A 19,779-nucleotide genomic window follows, 5' to 3' on the forward strand; every position below is an offset into this window, starting at 1 on the left:
GATGCACTTGCCCCAGGAGTCCCTAAATGTTTTATAATTTCTGGGGAAAGAAAGCAAGCATCCAGGGCTGCGTGCTCTTAGCAGCAGGTTCGGCATCATTATAATGCCTCGGAGAGGAGACGTTCCTTCTTCCCACAGTCTCACTTTTAAAAGACAATAGCCGTAAAGGTTACAGCTTCAGTGCAATGTGAACATTGCGAACACGGGAAAGTAACATCTAACAGGAGGGGATTTCAGGACCGTTATAATGATTCCTTGGCTTGATTTTGGACACAGTCTTGAAAACTGAGTTTGATGTCTCTTGCTTTCTTGGGTTGAAGGCTTTTGGAATTGACCTATGGAGCAGGAGTGTTTTCTTTATGATGGGAAGGTACAGTTGTTTGTTTATAAGGGACAAATTCACCTCAAGATTTGGTCAGCTCAGTATAAGGAGGTCCTCTGAGTCCGGAACTTCCTGTTCTTAACCAACCTCTGCATCGTCTAAACAGCAGAGGGCGCCCTACTGACAGCAATCTGAGGGTCTCTCCCCAAAGTGGGGACCAGCTGAACTGAGGTTGTGTATGCCTGTGTCTGCTCTTAATTTACCTCTTCACGTATGTTCAGTGAACTCAAAGGGGGCTCCTGCTCCAAAGATCAAGGTCAGAAGTGTGGGGGTGTGGGAGGGAGACAAGATTTAATTAGAGAGTGGGGAGGAATGGCAGTGCAGTGCAGGGTGATGGTGAAGCTCATGGACTTAGAAGACGTGAACTTGGATTTAGGTTCTGACACTGCTTCTTACTAACTGTGTCCATGAGCAGTTACGTTTCCTCCCTGCAGTTTCCGCGTTAATAAGATGGTGATAAATACTAACTTATTTGTAAAGTTCTTGGCACAATGCCTGGCTCATAAGACGTGCTCAATAAATATTAGCTTTAGAAACAAGCAAGCAGGAAAACAAACAAATGTTCTCAGGTTCAGGCTAGGGGAAGGGAGAGAAAGAAAATGAGTAGGGAGCCGGCTCGCCTATCATATTGGAATAACTCATTTTGGAGCATATTACAGAGACTAAGTTTTTATATATGTTTATTAACTGATTAAAAACAGTCCTTGATAAGGTTTGGATAGCTTTTGCTTATTTCATATTGGCTTTCTGTTTGTTTGGGAGGTGCTCATTATCTTTCACATCTAAATGATTTGACAGTGTGAAATTCTAAAATAGAAGTTTGAAATCATTCTCTAAAATAATCCAATGCTTTTCAGGGAGAAGCTTGATACACCTAAGAAGAAAACTAGCTTGAAGAGTGATATAAACTGTTTGGAGGTGCTTTCCAGACCTTGTTCCAGATTTGGCGTCTGAAGATGCAAAGGAAATGGCTATTTACCACGCTTCTCTTTGAATGGTAGGAATCTTCTTTGACATAGTTGATAGAATTTCAGAGCCATAAGCTTTTCATGCTTTAAAAAATAACTTACCTGTCCCCTAGGTGAGCAGCACTTGTACAAGTTTCTCAGGTGATCCTTATATGCAGCCAGCATTGTGAACCCTTGATCTACACCAACTCATTTTACTGATAGGGAAAGTACTTTTTGTTGGTGAGGAAAGTACTTGTCCATTTTCCATGCAGCCTCCAAAATAGGCTTGAAATGGAAATCCAACAAGTTGGAAACCTTCAACGACTCTCCCCCCTCCCTTTCTGCCATTTCCCTTCAGTTTTCAGGACAAGGTTCAGGGTCTCCAGCCCAGCTCATAACTCTTCAATATTTGCCTCTTGCTACACATGTCATCTCAAGTTTTCTTTCTCCTCCACTTCCCTCTTACACCCTCTGTCTAGTCCTGCCCAGCTGCTTGCAATTCTAGAATGTATTATGATGGTTCACGGCACCACATTTTAACACATGCTTTTTCTTCCTCCTGCTGGGCTGCCTTTATATCTCTCCTCGTTTTCAAAATGCAGCTCAGGCTGAGATTCTCAAGTAGAGGAGCCACAAGGGAGCATTAGCTGTGACTGATGGGTCAGAACCCTGTAGATATTTCTTTTAAAGACTGGGAAAGACTCTTTGAGATTCTTTAATTTCAATCTCAAATACTTTCAGGGCTGGACTAGTAATATCACAAATGTGTGAAGGAGGACCAGATTTGAGCCAAAAACAATAGTGATAGAGCTCTTGCTGCCAAGAGAGCGGACGCCCCATTTAAAGATGATTAAATTAAACTCTGGGAGAAACAGCAGTCAACCCAGGGGTTGCCAGTTCACAACTCTTGAGATCACCTTGTTTGACAGATGAGGAACCTGAGAGCCAGGGAGAGTGCAGGGAACTTAGTAAAATATGGCAGTGTTAAATCACAGGTCATATGAATAGAAGTCCAGTTTTCTTCCCATCACACTATAAAACTTCGGCACATTTCCCTTTTAAGTGAATTTATTCCGGATAATAATAATACTCACTAATATTTGTACAGTGTTATACAGTTGGAAAAGAAAGCAGTAACTTCATTTTATAAACTACAGATCAGGAAGGTGCTATAAAAAGATGTCTTTTCTGGGTTAGACTTCTTGCCTGCAGAGGCAGAAGACAATCTTAGGTCTACTTGGAGTGCCCTACTGTGGACAGAGTCTCAGCTCCATGATAATCTAGTCTGAGACTATGTAGAGGGCAGGTGGATTCCTGAAACCCATCTCTCCCAGCTCACAGTTGCTATACAGTGGAATCTTAGCTCTGCTGTCTGATCTATTAATTTCCCTCTCTAGGCTGCTTGGGTTGATTTTATCCCTTAAGAATATCTCAAAAAAACAAACAAAAATATCTTCCTCAGGCTTCTTTTCTAGAAGAAAGAAGTTTATTCACCCAGACAAAAGGCTACAACTGAAATGTCAGTTTTCCTCATATGTGGTTGAGTCTGAGGCTGGATATGTCCTCCGGCCTGGTAGAGAGCTGAGTTCTGGAAGCTTCCCTGCTTGGAGAAAGATAAGGCTTTATTCTGACACATGAACACCCTGGGCCCATTTGCCTGCTTCAGGGGTCATTGTCCAACCTAAGATGTGGACAGTACTTGGGTCTGCTGTGGCTCTTCTAAATGGAGCTCTCCTAACTCCTGGTTCCTATACATCTCAAGAGACAACTTAAAAAAAAAAGCTATGTTTGCTTCTTTGCCAAGAGACTCACTGTTGGAGATGGAGGAAGGCTGACACATCATGCCATCAATAGGGATGGGAAAGAGATAGCAGAAATAATAAGCTATGAAGGGCATGTGTGTAGGATAAAATCATGCTCTTAGTTGATCAAGAGAAAGCACAGGTTTGGAGAGGAGAGGCTGGGGTTTGGGATGTCCATTGTTTGACAAGATGGCTACCCCTTGCCCCTTATGTTAAAAGCATCTCACAATAGATGGGAGATTTCTTCTTAGCTCCTGGACTCTTGCCATCTCTCTGTCTCGTCCTTCTGTTGAGGTAATCCATAGTGGTTTATGAGATGAAGACAACTTCCGGGCCCAGTGTGACTGGATGGCCAAGTGTGTCTTCATTTGTGCTGTAGTCACAGAAGGGATAACTCTCCTTGCAAAGCAGGAAAGTCTGTGTTTAAGGCAAACTTGCCACAGTAACACTTTCTCAGCTTGAAGGTCTTGGTTGAAGAAAGATAAATATTTACATAAAAAGGAAAAGTATAAATTAAAAATAAAAATAAAACAATAGGAACTGAGGAAGAGTGAATGATTTATCACTTAATAAAAGGGAAGGGACAAGCCATAGGTTTACTTAAAATAGCAAGATCTCTAATTTAAATTTTTAAAATGTTTCTTCTATATACAGCTTTTAAGAAATAATGTTATTTTATTTATATTTGTATATTATTTGTACTCTTCTCACTTCTTTTAAATACAAAGCAGATCTTGAGATATATAGAAACCTAAGCCATCTTTAAAGATGAGGAAGTTCACATTTGTAAAGGCCTTTCTATTTTGATTTTATGATTTTCATAATTGTAACTAAACAGATATGTTATATGCTATGGTTACAAGTTTCAGACTTGTATCCCCAACTTGATAAATTTGTAGTTAGACATTATAGTTATATAGTCTACTCCCTGTGTTGTGATGTCTTTATGTATCTAACACTATGGCAGTGACATTTTCTGGATTTACTGCTGGAGATACCTGTCCTCACAGTCCAGTTCTTAGAAAATCCTTAATATTCAAAAGGATGAGTGGGAGGCATCACATTTGTTCTTTGAAAAATTTTAAATAAGAAATGAATCCATTAAACAATATTCAAGGAAAGCCATCTTTCTTGGTGGTTTCCAGGTTCGTAAAATTCCCCAAATGTGCAGTTTTTCTTTGGTAACTTAATTTCTGCTGCAGATGTCCATCCAATTTATTTGTGATTTATCATAGATTTTAATTTATAGTGAAAATGCTAGGCCAGATTTGCAGAGTGATAATATTTTTTTCCTAACCTCATTTCAGTTTCAACGAATAATTGGTTTTTCACATTATTGTTAATTTATCTTTGGATATAAATGCTTTTGGACAATGACTAGTTTCACAAAGTTCTTTTCCAGCTGTCATGTTGTAAACCTAACATACCTGGAACCTTCTTGTACCAATGTAGCTTTATCTTAATGGAACAATTTTTTACTAGTTTTAAGACTTTGAGTCTCTCTATGTTAAGAATGGAGTTATGGAATCAAAGGTTTATTAGAGGCAAATAAAGCATGTAATTTATTTGATTTGTATGTGATAGCTGTATTATAACTAACCTGAAAGTTAACTATCTTACCTCACTATGACCTTTTTCTGAGACAAGAAACTTTACTCCTGGTTACAGACACCTCTGGTCACCATTCAGGCCTAATTTTTCCAAAATAGAACTTGTGAGTCCTTGGGCAGGTTGCTTACCCTTAGATGAGTCAGAATATTCTCACGTATATCATGAAAATGTAATGCTTGCCCTGCCTACTTTAGAAAAGAGCTGTATAGCCCATTGGCTGAGAGAAATAAGTTCTGTGGTCAGATGGACCAGTGTTTAAGTCTTAGTTCTGCTACTTAGTACAGTGTGATTCTGGGAGTTACTTAACTTTTCTGAGCCTCAATTTCCTCATCTAGACAAGGGGGTTGTTGTTAAGATGAAATTCAGCCATGTATTCGATGTGCTTAGTGCAATACTGGACATAGTGTGAGTTTCAATTAATTGTGGCATATTTTTGCATCTCTAGTATGTGTTTGTGAAAATCAAATGAAATATACATGAAGTGGTTTATAAGTGTTAAGGAGCTATTCAGATGTGTTGGCATCATTATTTGAACATTCTAGCATTTTCCCCAGCCTGGACCTTGAGTTTAAAGCCTTCCAGAACCTGAATGAAGCAACCACTGAGCCACAGGAAGGCTGAGCCTTGTCCACCTTCTATTTCTGGCCCCAGGTAGCATGTGCCCACTGTAGGGCAGCCACTGTATTCCAGATCCTGTGCTTTGCCTACTTTATTATTAACCCTCACAATAGTCCTCCCAGGTAGATATGATGATTCACATTCTACAGTATAAAATACATGTAATAACTTGTTTAAGAGTTATCTTAAACAGCTCTTAAGTTGGGGAATGAAAATAAAAGCCTAAGTGTGTCTGGTTTTTCACTGTATCGTGTCTCTCGGTAGGAGTGAAACAACAGTCATGAGTCAGACAGACTTTTACCTTGTCCTGGATCTGCCACTCACAGGCCCTGTGTCCCTAGGGAGCTTGGCTTACTACTCGAGCCTAGGTTCCTTCATCTATAAAAGGGCAGTAACTACTGCACAGGAGTGTTGTAAGTATTAAATTAGAAAGCGTATAGTATGTGACAGTAAATAATAGCGGTTCATATTTTGTCTTCTATCTCCCAAGGGGGTGCTGCAGAGCTGCTCCCCCCTCTCCAGGTCAGCAGGGGGCAGTAGAGACCATAAAGGATAGGACCAAACCAGGGCTATAGCCTTAAACACGACCCAACTGGTATGCACCTACAGCTAGGAATCTCTGAATCAGATCAGGTCCTTAGCGGTCTTTGGTTCTGGCCGTTAGAGGGAAAAACCCCATTGTTATACACAATAGGAGAGAAACCCACCAAAACAGTCATAATTCCTAGTGTTTCCGTATGACTCAGAATAGATGGTTTTGTATTATACACGAAGCCATTCACAGTTGGCCTATGTTAGCACTTTTCATTAACCTCATGAAGACATTAATATCATTAGGAAAACAGAAGAATACCTCCAACTCCTCCATTAGACCCAATTAGCAGAGCAGTGCAGCACAGAGGAGGTCCCTGCCCTGCCTGTCTGTGCTCGTGCCTGCAGCCGCTCTGATCCCTGTTAGATTACCACTGGTCGGAGTCATTAAATCAGCCTCATTTGTGATATAGAGCCATCCTTCCCCAAATAGGTTGCTTTCAAGAAATGAAAATTGGTAAGTGATAATGATAAAAAATTAATACAAGATAAACAAATACAAAATAAAGTAAACACAGTACAGATTAGACCAAATGTTGATAGATGGAGTGTGTGTGGGGGGGTGGGTGGTAGATCCCAGTTGTTTGAAATATTATCTTATTTATTCTTCGTTTCTTACAACAACCCTATGAGATCCTTATCGTTTTTATTTTTCCTCTGGTTTCTGTGGCTTGTTGCCACTTGCTGTCATGAGCCCCTCCAAAATCCTCTGTGTTTTTCTGGTACTTCTCAAAGGTGGCAGTGGTGTGGGGTGGCCCACGTGTTCCATGAACAAATATGACTGATCTCGACGTGGAACTTGCAGTTTTATACCCCTTCCATCTGCTCTCATGTCCCCGTACACTGGAGTGAGCTATTCCCACTGGTCACAGCTCCCTCTGCTCTGTAACGTGGCTGCTGCAGCTGTTATTACTGTGGGGACTCTCCAGCCCTGGAGGTGCCAAATTGTGGTGTTTATGTTTGAGTGTGTGTGTGAAGGTGGTGCCTGTTTTTCTTCTTTTTTTTAAAGTCACGTTGTAGACATTGTCAACACAGTCCCAAGAGTACCCTGGATTCTTTATGAAAATAGACATCTTTTGGTCCATCCTTTCAATTTCTCATCCTTCAAGATTGAGCTTAGCTATCTTATTCTCCAGGAAGTCTTCTGCAAATTCCAGGTTGCTGAGTGATCATCCTCTACTCTGGTCCCAAAGCACCTTGCTTATTGCTGTCTCTGCCCACTATGTCCACCAAAGTCTAGTGGGGCCGACCACACATAACTCCATCTTCACTTTTGTCCTTCCAGTACCTGGAACAGTGCCTGGTCCATGTTCACAATGTGAACCTAATCTCCTCTTTGGTTTTGCTCCTGGTCCTCTTCCTGCCACCCTCTTAAGCTTCTCTAATCAGCTCTGTCTGTTGCCTCCCTTCTTCATCATCACACCCTGAGCGCCTCTTTTTACCTAGGCTGGATTAGTGGCCTGATTTTCAATGGTCCACCAGGTTTTAAGCCAATACATTCTTTTGATGCTTTGTTCGTTCCTTGAGGTTACTGCAACAAAGCACAAGAAGCTCGGTGGCTTAAACACCAGAAATGTGCTGTCTCACAGTCTGGAGGCTGGAAGTCCAAGATCAAGATGTCAGTAGGGTTGGTTCCTTCTGAGGGCTCTGAGGGAGCACGAGTTCCATGCCTCTCTCCTAGCTTCCAGTGACCTCACCGTTTCTTAGTTTGTAGATAGTGTCCTCTCTGTCTTCCCATCGTCCTCCTTCTGCAGATGTCTGTCTCTGTGTCCAAATTTCCCCTTTTTAGAAGGACACCAGTCATATTGTATTAGTTCCCCCTCCCCCAATGATTTCATCTGAATTCAATCATCTGCAACTATTTCCCAATAAGGCCACATTCACAGATTCTGGAGGTTAGGACTTCAGTGTCATTTTGGGAGGCACAGTAATAATAATATACAAATATTATTCACCCATAATAGATTCCTCCTCTGCTAACACCTCAAGGGGAGATAGTGCCACTTGGCTGGCCTGGGTTTGGCCAAAGCGTCCCATAGGAGCTTCTCTTTTCCAGGAGAGAATTCACACAGTGTCGAGTAGATACTAGCTCACTTTCCTTTTCCACCCTCTCAAGGAGAACACAGAGCTCAGATTAGAACCTCTTTCTTGTATTTCACACTTCAGGTGAACTGGGCTGTGCATTGATTTTGAGAAGTGAGAAAAATTGCCCAGGCTAATCAGCTTTGGTACCCAGCTGAACTCAAACTCAGTAATACCCTGGGCGCTTCAGGGCTTCTGTCCTTATAGCCCATTCGTGGGAAGACAATGTATTATTAACTGTAATGTTCTAGCAGCCTCCTGATAATATATTCCAGTGTTTTATTAGTGTGCTACTTTTGAATGGATTGGAAATCCTCTGAATAATCCCACTGAGGCTGAGTAAAATCTTAGAAAGTATCTTAACAGCAGTGAATCCATCAGAATAAGTTTGTTTGGCACAATCCACAAGGATCACCTCTAGAGAGAAAACAAAGGAAGAACAGAAAAAACTGAGTGGAAGAAATGAAACCAGAAGATTTAGCTCATTTCCATTTTAGATTTGAATCCCTGGTTTAATCTTGGCTATTGTTCTTGAAGTTGCCTGCATTGCTTTCCTTTTCAGTTTAATTTTCAGTTTATGCACTGTCTGTGTGGCCTATTGTTTCCGGTTCATTTCCTCTCTGGCCTTTACTCCCTGGAGTGATGGTTATAAGAAAAGTTGCAGCGGAGGTGGGAGCCTCTTCATAGCTGATGCAGAAACATGTATGTTTGAAAGGTGTGACTTTACGCTAGTGGCTATCGGTCCTGGCTGCATTTCTGCAGGTTCTGCTGCAGTTCGGGTTGCTGGGCATCAGTGCTTTTAAAGGACTGATCGGGTAATTCCAGTGTGTCGAGGACCACTAACTTACACCTTTCTGGTTTGTTTGATTTGAAAGGCAAAAGAGCAAAGTTAGGGGACTATTTGAAGTGTAATGTCTGCCTGAATCCCTTGAGGCCACATCTTCCCCTTCTCCAACCCTTATCCCTAGCTAGGTACATTGAGGCCAAATCCCACCCCATCTCCTGATGATGGCCAAGGTAATGGGAAGCCGTGCAACTCCATAACCATTGCTTCCTGCCCACAGCTTTGAGTCCATCTCATAGTCTGATTTCCTAGTCACTGGGTTTTCAGTTCCTGGTGACATTGCCTTCCACTTCATGTCCTTTTGTCTGGGTTGGTAAGTTATGTGACCACTTTTAAGCTTTTTTCCTTATCTGGAAAGCAGAAACAATTGGCTTCTTCCCTTGTGTTGTTGTGAAATGAATACAAATATCCTGAAGTTGCAGAAATTGCTTGACACTGTCATCTTCCATTCCCATCAACATAACCTCTGTGAGCCTGGTTTCCCTGCTATGAAAACGCAGAAACAGTTCAGCTATACAAACCCCACTGGTGTTGTCAGTCCAGTCTAGACGTGATGAGTCAACAAAGAATCCAGTTCATTTGTTTCATTAAAATGTTTATCAGGAAGAGAAAGACAAATACCATATGATATCACTTATGTGTGGAATCTAAAAAAAATGACAAATGAACTTATTTGCAAAACAGAAACAGGCTCATAGACATAGAAAACAAACTTATGGTTACAAAAGGGGAAAGGGTAGGGAGGGATAAATTAGGAGTTTGGGATTAGCAGATACAAACCATATATAAAACAGGTGAACAACAGGTTCCTACTGTACAGCACAGGGACCTATCCTCAATATCTTGTAATAACCTATAGTGAAAGAGAATATGAAAAAAAATATGTGTATGTATAACTGGATCACTGTGCTGTACACCAGAAACTAACACAACATTGTGAATCAACTGTATTTTAGTTAAAAAAAAAGTTTAAATATTGATGTATACTGTGTTTGTTTATATATTGCAGATAAGATTTTCATAAGGAGAATCTTTATTTCATGAGGATTAATGAGATGATGCATGTGACTGTACCACGCACAGTGCCTGGTGTTGAACCAATGCTCAGTGCACATTTGTTTATTTGTTTATTAATTCCTGTACCGTTTTTCTAAGTATGGGAAGGTGCAAGAGTCTGGGTTCATTGAAGTTATTCCTTTGATGTACACCTTAGCTATCTAGGGACAATATCCTGTTCTTTCCTATCCTAAGTCCCCTCAGGGGGCACCGTTGGGGGTGGCTGCAGTGGCCCTGGGCTTGGCAGCAGCAGCCTGCTTGACTCTGTCCTGAGTTCCCTCAGGCTCACTAGGTGGGGGTGGTAGTGGCTGATGGCTTGATGGCCGCAGCATCCTTTTTTTGTGGTATGTCAGGCAACAGTTTTCATTTACACAGTATATTCTCATCTTTTATTTTCCAATTAACCGCTTGAGAATACATACATACTATTAGCAGAACTCCAGAGTTTCTACTGATCTTTATTATTTAAATATATTTTTTCTATTTATCAAGTATTAAAAAGTATTAAAAAGTACCCGCTTCCATCAATAGATGAGTAGATAAAAAAGTGGTATATATATGATAGAATATTATTCAGCCTTAAAAAGGAAGGACATTCTAGTACGTGCTGTAACGTGGATGAACCTTGAAAATGTTGTGCTTAATGAAATACACCAGATGCAAAAGAACAAATGCTGTGTAAATCTACTTACATGAGGTACCTAGAAGAGACAGAGCGTGGAACAATGGTTACTAGGGGCTGAGGGGAGGGAGGAATGGAGGTTATTGTATAGTGGGTACAGAGTTGCAGTTTGGGATGAGGGAAAGTTGTAGAGATGGATGATTGTGAGGCTGTTTGCATACTTAATGCCACTGAATTGCATGCTTGAAAATGGTTGACATGGTAAATTTTATGTTATGTATGTTTTACCACAGTACAAAAAAAAAAAGGAATACCTTGCTGACTATGCCCTGTGGGGCAGTGGTGACTCTCTGAAAAAGAAGTTATTTGTAGCATTCACTGATTTCTGTGGTGTAAATGCTTCCCTCATGGCTGGTTTCAATCTACTGACATGATGACTTTGAACTTGGAGTTAATAAAAGAGGAGCAGCAGTGGCTCTTCTGAGCCCTCTCCTGCCTGTGGAAAATGAGGAACTCCGTGTGCCTTTACTCCTTCCCTTTCTCCCCACTTGCTCTTTCTGTTGTAAATTGTAAATTCACATTGTTAGACAGTTATTTTTACATCAGGCAACATATAGCCTCTAATGATAATTTGACATATGCATTATTTTTGTGTGTGTATATGTTAACTATTTAGACTATATTTCATAATCTTGATTTTACCTTTCTTGAATTTTTGGTTTCATTTCATCTTTAGTTGTTTATACTCTAGACATTTTCTCATAGAGAGTTCATGCATGTTTTAATTTCACAATATTTAAATGTCTGAAATTTCTTTTTTTTGTCTTTGAAGATAACTACTTGGGTAGATACAATAAACTTGTTTCCTTCAAAGCTCAGTTGGTAAAGATTGAGACCAATATTTGCTCTTTGCACATCACTTTTACTTCTGATTGTGTTCTTGTGTGTGTTTCCCACTAATCTTTGTGGAGCAGGCTGGCGTTCTCTGAAGCCATTTTAAAGTTAAAAACCCCCTACCCCAGGCTCTCTATAGAGACACCTTAATTCCCACTCCCCACTGCAGGACCCTTGCATGCCTGCATTTCTGCAAGATAAAAACATCTTCCCTTGAACAAAACTCATCGCCCCAGGAAATAGCTTGTCTCCCAATACTCTAGGCAGACAGGCCTCACATACTGCCCTTAATCAAAGTCATAAGTTCTGTTATTCAGAGAAGTCCCTGACAGATCTTACAACCAATCGGGTACCTGTGCGTGAATTGATCATTGCATCCCCCTCCTCCTTGTGTTCCCAGCCCCCTCTCCCCAATAAAAGACCCTGCACGCCACCCCTCCCCAATCCCTGCTTTTCCCTTTCAGTGGGTTCTACTGAGTCTTCTTCCACTTACTTCTTTTGTTAATTTGTCCAACACCTGAAAGAAGTTACTGGAATGGTCAACCCTTCCTTTCATCTAGTTCCCTCTGCATAGTAGTTCGAAATATCTCAGTGTTTCTTATATGACGATGTCACATGCTTTTTCTATTAAATTTTAAAAGATAATGTAAAGTGGCACTGAGAATGAGATGTGCCCAGATTTCTACCTTATCTGGAAATCTAACATAGAAGATAATAAACTAAATGTTTGGGTTCAGAAGGTGGAAATTCCACATGTTGAGAGATTGATGCATGTTTTCTGCCAGTGAGGTGTCATCAGTAGGCTAATGTTGCTCCTTCTTTAAGTTGGGCTGTGTGGATCCTGCCTTTGCATCAGTGTAACCATATAACTTTTTAATTCAGGGCACAAATATGCTCATATCACTTTAATTTTGTTAAATTAAAAGGTTATGACTCCAGGATTCTAGTAGTAGGATGTCCAGTGTTTGCCTTGAGGCCTATATCCCAGCTTAAAAGTTTACAAGAGCTCTGAAGGTTTACTTTGTCCAAATTGGAGAAAGGATTATCTCTCCTTTTAATACCAGAACTAGACGGAAATGGGAAGCCTGATCATTGCTTCCTGTTAACTCATGGTTCCTCTAGTGCCCCCTGGATGCTGGTGTTTCCCTTTGCAGTATAATACACATCCAGGTTCCTGTACAGACCACTGTGGTGGCTCACAGGTGGGCTCCAAGTTCACTATTTCCTTAGTCCATACTCAGATGTCCTCCAAACACATTGTGCAAGGATGGCTGGGTCCCCAGGGGCTTCCAGTATCCATATACATTGTGCTATTACCAGGCCTCCTGACTTAAAATTTTAGGCATTTTGAGCCCAGATCACTAACCTAGATTACCTCTTTTCACAGGGGGCTTGTCTTTCTTTCCTGTGGGCCTCATTCTAGACCACCCTGGTCTGCTCTCATGGGTCTTAATGACTTTGAGTCAGGGAGCAGGATTTGGGGGATCAGACCGTTCTCCCTTGAGGTATGCAATATGCAAATAAGCCCACCTTCTCCCCAGCAACCGCCCTAATTGCCAGTGGATATTTTGAGGGATCTGACTTGGTAAAACATGAATGTTTCTATTATACTCTTCTGCCAGAGCAAAGAGTGGGCTCATCCTTCTTAAGAGAGATAACTCAAATGGTTCTTTGAAGGACAAGTGTTTAGTTCACAGTGCCACTCTGCCTCTACCAATATTGAAAAGCAGTGACTTTCAGTGACAGTGCTTCAGTGGCAGTGACCATGAATACAACAGCTAATGCATTCCCTGTTTCTCCTGGTATTCTTCTATAATTCCATTCATTTTGTAAGATAGCAGGACCAATGAGGGTATAGAGAGTCACAGAATTAGAAAAGGGCAACAAGTAAGTGGTAGACTCAGAACCTAATTCCATCTCCCTGACCTTAGAGCCAACGTCTCCTCAGTCAGACAACAATCATCATGGGGCATCTGCCATGTAGGAGACACTGTGCTTGGTAGGTGCTGGGGTTTCAAGGATAAGTAAGGCATGGTCCTAGTGAGGGACTTAGACTACAAGAAAGGGTTAAGTGCGACCTTAGGGATACCAACAGGGTGCCATAGGAGCATGTGGGACAGGGCACTGGAAGGATGGTTTCCTGGACAATGAGATGTCTAAGCTGAGTCCGGAAAGGAGAACTGGCTAAGGCAGGTGGAGGGAAAGGAAACAGGCTCCTTTTGGTTAGAGGAATCAGTAAGTGCGGACCGTAGAGCTTTCTGGTGACCAGATACACTTCATGTTTGGGGTAGAGAGCCCCTGCTATAGTAAAGGCTTTCTAAGTGTTTCTATTTCTTTCTTCTTTGAGAAAAACAGCTTTCTTGAGGTAAAATTGTTGTACCAAAAAAACTGTACAGTTTAATGAGTTTGAACATATACATCCACTCTGGAAACCATCAGCACAGCCAAGGTAATAAACGTATCCATCACCTCCAAAAGTTTCCTTGTGTCCACACTTCAAATTTTTTTTGCAGTAAGAACACTTAATATGTTATCTGCCGTCTTAAGAGATTTTTAAGTGTACAGCACAGTGTTATTGTATTAACTAGAGGCACTCTGTTATATAGCAGAGCTCTAGAACATACTCATCTTGCATAACTGAAACTTCAACCCATTGAACATCAATTTGCCACCTCCCCCTCCACCCAGCCCCTGGCAACCACCACTCTGCTCCCTACTTCTATGAGTTTATTTTAGATATTTCATATAAGTGCAGTGTTTCTTTATAAGGACATATTTGTACTTAATGGGACTTAATTTGTTATAACTAGTTACCATTTGAATTTAGGGGACAAGCTAATTTGTGTAAAACTAAAACCCAACAGTTCTGAACCCATCGTTGTCTGGTTTTCATTCCCATTCTTTAAGTCCCATATGATCAAAGTTATAGTTATTTTAACATATTTTTGAGCACTGGTCATAAATGAACTAATGCTTGTTGAGTACATGCTCATTAGACTTTTTATATCAATATTTTCATGAGGTGAGTATTATTATCTTTGTTTATAGTTAATAGTTTATAGTTAGAGAAACCAAGGCTCAGAGAGATTAAATAATGTGTCGGTGTGCCAAAGGTCATACGACTACCAAATATTTTAGCTGGAACATAAACCCAGGCCTGGCTCACTCCCAGGGAATAACCAGAGCTCTCATCATGAAACTGTCAGTTGCTGGAAGTATGAATTATTGGCATAGAATACAATTAATTAAACATGCATGAAAATAGACTGGGGGACATTAGGCAGGTGTGACCATAAAAACTGCTCTGTTTCAGTAGATTTAATTGTCCCCCAATATTGGCTCGAATTGGTTGTGAACACACTGATAGAAGGTAATCAAAGAGCTGAATGAACCTGGCAGTTGTAAACGGAAGCACCAGGTCCCCATTGGGCCAGCAGAGAAGTGAATGAGTCCATTGTTTTTAATAGGCCAAATATTTCTCTCTTGTTCCCTAGGAGGCAATTGGAAGAGACATACTGATAGCTCCCCTTGGGGCATTAACCCGAATCAAATTAGTGAAGTGAGGCTTAAGTTGGTCATTTTATTCCCAGCGCACAAAAACAGGAAGTGAATGGTAGTGGGAGCAAAGACTTATTTTCCAGTTCATCCACGATTGCAAATTGTATTAGCATGATATTTTCATTACTTTGTGGGCATAGTAATAGAAAAGTATCACTTCAGATAAATTCCCACTTTTCTGCTATGGTTCTTTTAAGTCATATCTTTCGACTGTAATGATGATCTTAATAGCCAACACAGACATGTACCCTTGCTTTGGTTAACTGATTCCTCAGCAACGTTGTTCCATGATCTACATCCAGTTTGTGTCTTTTGGGTGATGAGCACTGCTGCCCTGTCTGTAGGACTTGGGTAGCCTTTCTAAGAGTGAAGTGTGTACACCCTCATGAACTCAGCCCCAGAGGTTTTGGATGTCTTATGGTCATGACTTAGTTTTCAGTACCACATTTGGGGAGTCAAAGAAAAAAAGTCAGTGTATCCCATCTGTTCCTTTACTATTATTTTTCCCAAGATCAAGACAGAGAAGTTGAAATATCATAAATCAGAGCAGAAATTTGTGGGCACTGGAAAGCAGTTTGGAGATACTTCCATTCTAGGGTTTGGAGATGTTTGATGTGCAGGTAGCAACCATCAGCAAACCTCTAAGGATCCCCGTAAATAGAGGCCTGAGAAGAGAAACAAGACAGGCTTTTAGTGCTTCAGTGCACTGTGCATTTTTCATCATCCTCTAAATTATGAATTTAATGAAGTTACTCAGATACCTATGAAGTCAAATGAGAGTTCAGTGGAATTTCAATTGAATTATCCAGCTTGACTATTGGCATGTACAATATTTAATTTAATTTATTGCTGCTTATGTGGTTATGGACACTCAGTATAAATGAAAACAATAAATTTGGTTTCATTTTCAAACAGTAGCCTCACCTGGGAATATGAACCATAAATGGATGTGGCAGCTCTCAAAAGGAAAGAAACTTTTTTTCATTGATATCCCGTCTCAGGTCATAATAATATTTATATAACTATTTAGTTGAACAACCATTTATTTTAGAGCCATTATCCTGTTCCTAGTCTTGTGCTAGGTAGTGTCTGAGGTTCCTGCAATGAGTAAGAGAGTTCTTCGCTTTCAAAAAAGCTCATAGTTCTTTATTGAAAGGTTGAATTATTTATCCTTAGTAAATTGAAATATGTCTTAAACTTGTTAACACAGCTAATGAGTGAAGTTTCTGGGAGTGATAACTTATTTTGTAAATAAAGGATTATTTTTATAAAAAAGAAGAGTTACTATATTCATGGATCTTTTAAGATGTGAGCGCCTACCTCTAATGTAGCTGCTTCTTAAAACAGGTGTTTCAAATAATGAGATGGAGGCACTTCAGGCTTGCTGAGCCTTCAATCTTCTGGCCGCTTACTATTCCCCGCCTTTACCCCTGCCCTTCTCAGGCTGCTTTCCTTATAGGTTCTCAAACAATTAATTCTCACCTTTCTTGATCATTTGCTCAGTATCTCTCTTTCCCTCAGAATTTCTTCTTTTCTCTGATAATACAAATCTTTCATTGGTTTTAATGTTTAGTTCATTTCCTCTTCCTCCTGAAAGCTCTCCCTACCCTTATCCAGAACCCTCTTTTTATTCATTAAATTCTAGGAACTATGTCAGATCAATTAGCACTTGGTCAGTTTCTAGGATTTTAGTAACATTAATGGTAACAAAAACAAGAACAGCTTTTTACTAAGTGTTTACTGGGTCCCAATGTTACAACCGCCTAATGTGTAGGTATTATTATCTTCGTTTTTCGAGATGAGAACATGAAGCCCACAGTACTTTAATGATGTGATCAAATTCAAAGTGGTGGAACTGGGAGTCAAACCCAGACTGACTCCTGAGTCTCAGTTCTTTATCCACTGGCGTTTCTCAGGGTGTAGTCTCCTAATCACGTGCATTAAGTAGACTCACCTAAGTGGATGCTGTTAAAGATGCAGATGACCGATCCCACCTCAGATCGACTGTCTTAGAATCCATGGGTCTAGGGGTGGAGCCTGGGAATCTGCATCGTTAACAAGCTTCCTGAGTGATTCTTACAAACCGTACTTTGAGAATCATTGCATACACTTTGCTGACTTTTCATTTGTGTATTTACCTCTAATCAGACTGTAAACTTCTTTTTTTTTTAACATTTTTTGTTGATTTATAATCATTTTACAATGTTGTGTCAAATTTCAGTGTTCAGCACAACTTTTCAGTCATTCATGGATATATACACACTCATTGTCACATTTTTTTCTCTGTGAGTTATCATAACATTTTGTGTATATTTCCCTGTGCTATACAGTGTAATCTTGTTTATCTGTTCTACAATTTTAAAATCCCAGTCTATCCCTTCCTACCCTCCACCCCCCTGGTAACCACAAGTCTGTATTCTCTGTCTGTGAGTCTGTTTCTGTCCTGTATTTATGCTTTGTTTTTGTTTGTTTGTTTGCTTTTGTTTTTGTTTTTTAGATTCCACATATGAGCGATCTCATATGGTATTTTTCTTTCTCTTTCTGGCTTACTTCACTTAGAATGACATTCTCCAGGAGCATCCATGTTGCTGCAAATGGCATTATGTTGTCGGTTTTTATGGCTGAGTAGTATTCCATTGTATAAATATACCACAGCTTCTTTATCCAGTCACCTGTTGATGGACATTTAGGTTGTTTCCATGTTTTGGCTATTGTAAATAGTGCTGCTATGAACATTGGGGTACAGGTGTCATCCTGAAGTAGATTTCCTTCTGGTTACAAGCCCAGGAGTGGGATTCCTGGGTCATATGGTAAGTCTATTCCTAGTCTTTTGAGGAATCTCCACACTGTTTTCCATAGTGGCTGCACCAAACTGCATTCCCACCAGCAGTGTAGGAGGGTTCCCCTTTCTCCACAGCCTCTCCAGCATTTGTCATTTTTGGATTTTTGAATGACGGCCATTCTGACTGGTGTGAGGTGATACCTCACTGTAGTTTTGATTTGCATTTCTCTGATAATTAGTGATATTGAGCATTTTTTCATGTGTTTTTTGATCATTTGTATGTCTTCCTTGGAGAATTGCTTGTTTAGGTCTTCTGCCCATTTTTGGATTGGGTTGTTTATTTTTTTCTTATTGAGTCGTATGAGCTGCTTATATATTCTGGAAATCAAGCCTTTGTCGGTTTCACTTGCAAAACTTTTCTCCCATTCCGTAGGTTTTCTTCTTGTTTTACTTCTGGTTTCCTTTGCTGTGCAGAAGCTTGTAAGTTTCATTAGATCCCATTTGTTTATTCTTGCTTTTATTTCTTCTAGGAGAAAATTTTTGAAATGTATGTCAGATAATGTTTTGCCTATGTTTTCCTCTAGGAGGTTTATTCTATCTTGTCTTATGTTTAAGTCTTTAATCCATTTTGAGTTGATTTTTGTATATGGTGTAAGGGAGTGTTCTAGCTTCATTGTTTTACATGCTGCTTGTAAACTTCTTGAGATTATGTTGTCTGCTACCTTTGGAATCCCAAGGTCTGGCAGTAAACATTTAGCCACTTACTTTGTCCTCATTCAATACTTGCGTATTTGATGTAGGCATTGAAATTAAATGTATTCATATACCATTTGATATGATAGAACTTCTAATTAAAGCATCTGGTAGTAATTGAAGGCCTCACAGAATTTGGACCCAATCCCATGTATACTTCTCTAGCTTCTGACACCGATTCACTGCATCTTCATTTCCTGTTTCAGTTTACCTGCCTTTGAAATTGAGGAGATTTTAATAATAAATGAACAGAAATTTGGTGGGAGCCAATAATTGTAATTAGAATATAGAACTTTATTTTATTATTATTATTTTTTAGAACTTTAAAAGTGGTAAGACTAACATACCCTTTCATAATTCAAGGCAGTAAGTGAAGTTAGCTTATTATTGGAGTGAGATGAAATAGGGGCCAGAAAAGCCCACTTCTGATCCACTGTGACAGAACTTCCGTATCAATTCAATTAGATAGATACTGAGGGCCTGGCAGTAGTTGGGTAAGACACTAGAGGCTTCTCAGTACTGTATGGTGACAGATGCTCCCCTTGGTCACACTGTCCTGTCCACTGTCTTATACATCGTTCAGTCTAGCCTCCTTGTTTTAGAGATGAACTATGCCATTTTCCAAGGTCAAGCCAGAATTTTAACCCAGACCTTAATAGCCAAATTCAATGCCCACCCTGGCCATATTGCCTCCTTTGCAATACATGTTATTGAACATGTGAGTCAAAGTGTAGCTCAGATAAGATCCAAATAAGGCCAGTAACACAAAAAAGAGAAGACTTATTTTGTTCCCCATTTGTTTTGCCAGATAATCTCTTATGTGGCATCAGCTCCTGAAGGATTGTTGAGAGTGTATTAACCATTTAAATCTTATCCATTTACATTCAGAATTGTGACAATTCAAAACTTTATTTTTAATCCGAATGCCAACTTAATCACTAGGTACTTGTTACCATTAAACCTTAGCAATGGCTAATGTTCAATTAATAATTTAAACCTGTGGAACCGTGTGAATTACTATCCTGCGCTTAGGATATGACGTTTAGTGTTGCTAATTCTTATCAAAATCTTGTTAAGGAATAGTTTTGAAAACAACAACAAACAAAAAATATGCACATTACCTTCCATACTCTATTGAGAATGGAAAATATCTACTATTAATTTAGAGATCTAATGGACTGGGGATAGATTGTCAATAGTTAACATCCGCATATGTGTCCTTTGTCTTTCTGGA

General features: G+C 39.9%; 1 protein-coding gene across 2 annotated transcripts in view; it reads left to right on the plus strand.

Moving 5' to 3' along the window:
• Window positions 1-19,779, plus strand: part of PLPPR1 (phospholipid phosphatase related 1) — a 505,983-nt gene that overhangs the window by 63,370 nt on the left and 422,834 nt on the right. For both annotated transcript variants that reach the window (XM_072959836.1, XM_072959837.1), the window contains exon 4: window positions 1,240-1,379. The gene's annotated coding sequence lies outside the window, so the exon portion shown is untranslated. The remainder of the gene's footprint in view (window positions 1-1,239; window positions 1,380-19,779) is intronic.

This window comes from Vicugna pacos, chromosome 4 (assembly GCF_048564905.1).
Source record: "Vicugna pacos chromosome 4, VicPac4, whole genome shotgun sequence".
Taxonomy (NCBI): domain Eukaryota; kingdom Metazoa; phylum Chordata; class Mammalia; order Artiodactyla; family Camelidae; genus Vicugna; species Vicugna pacos.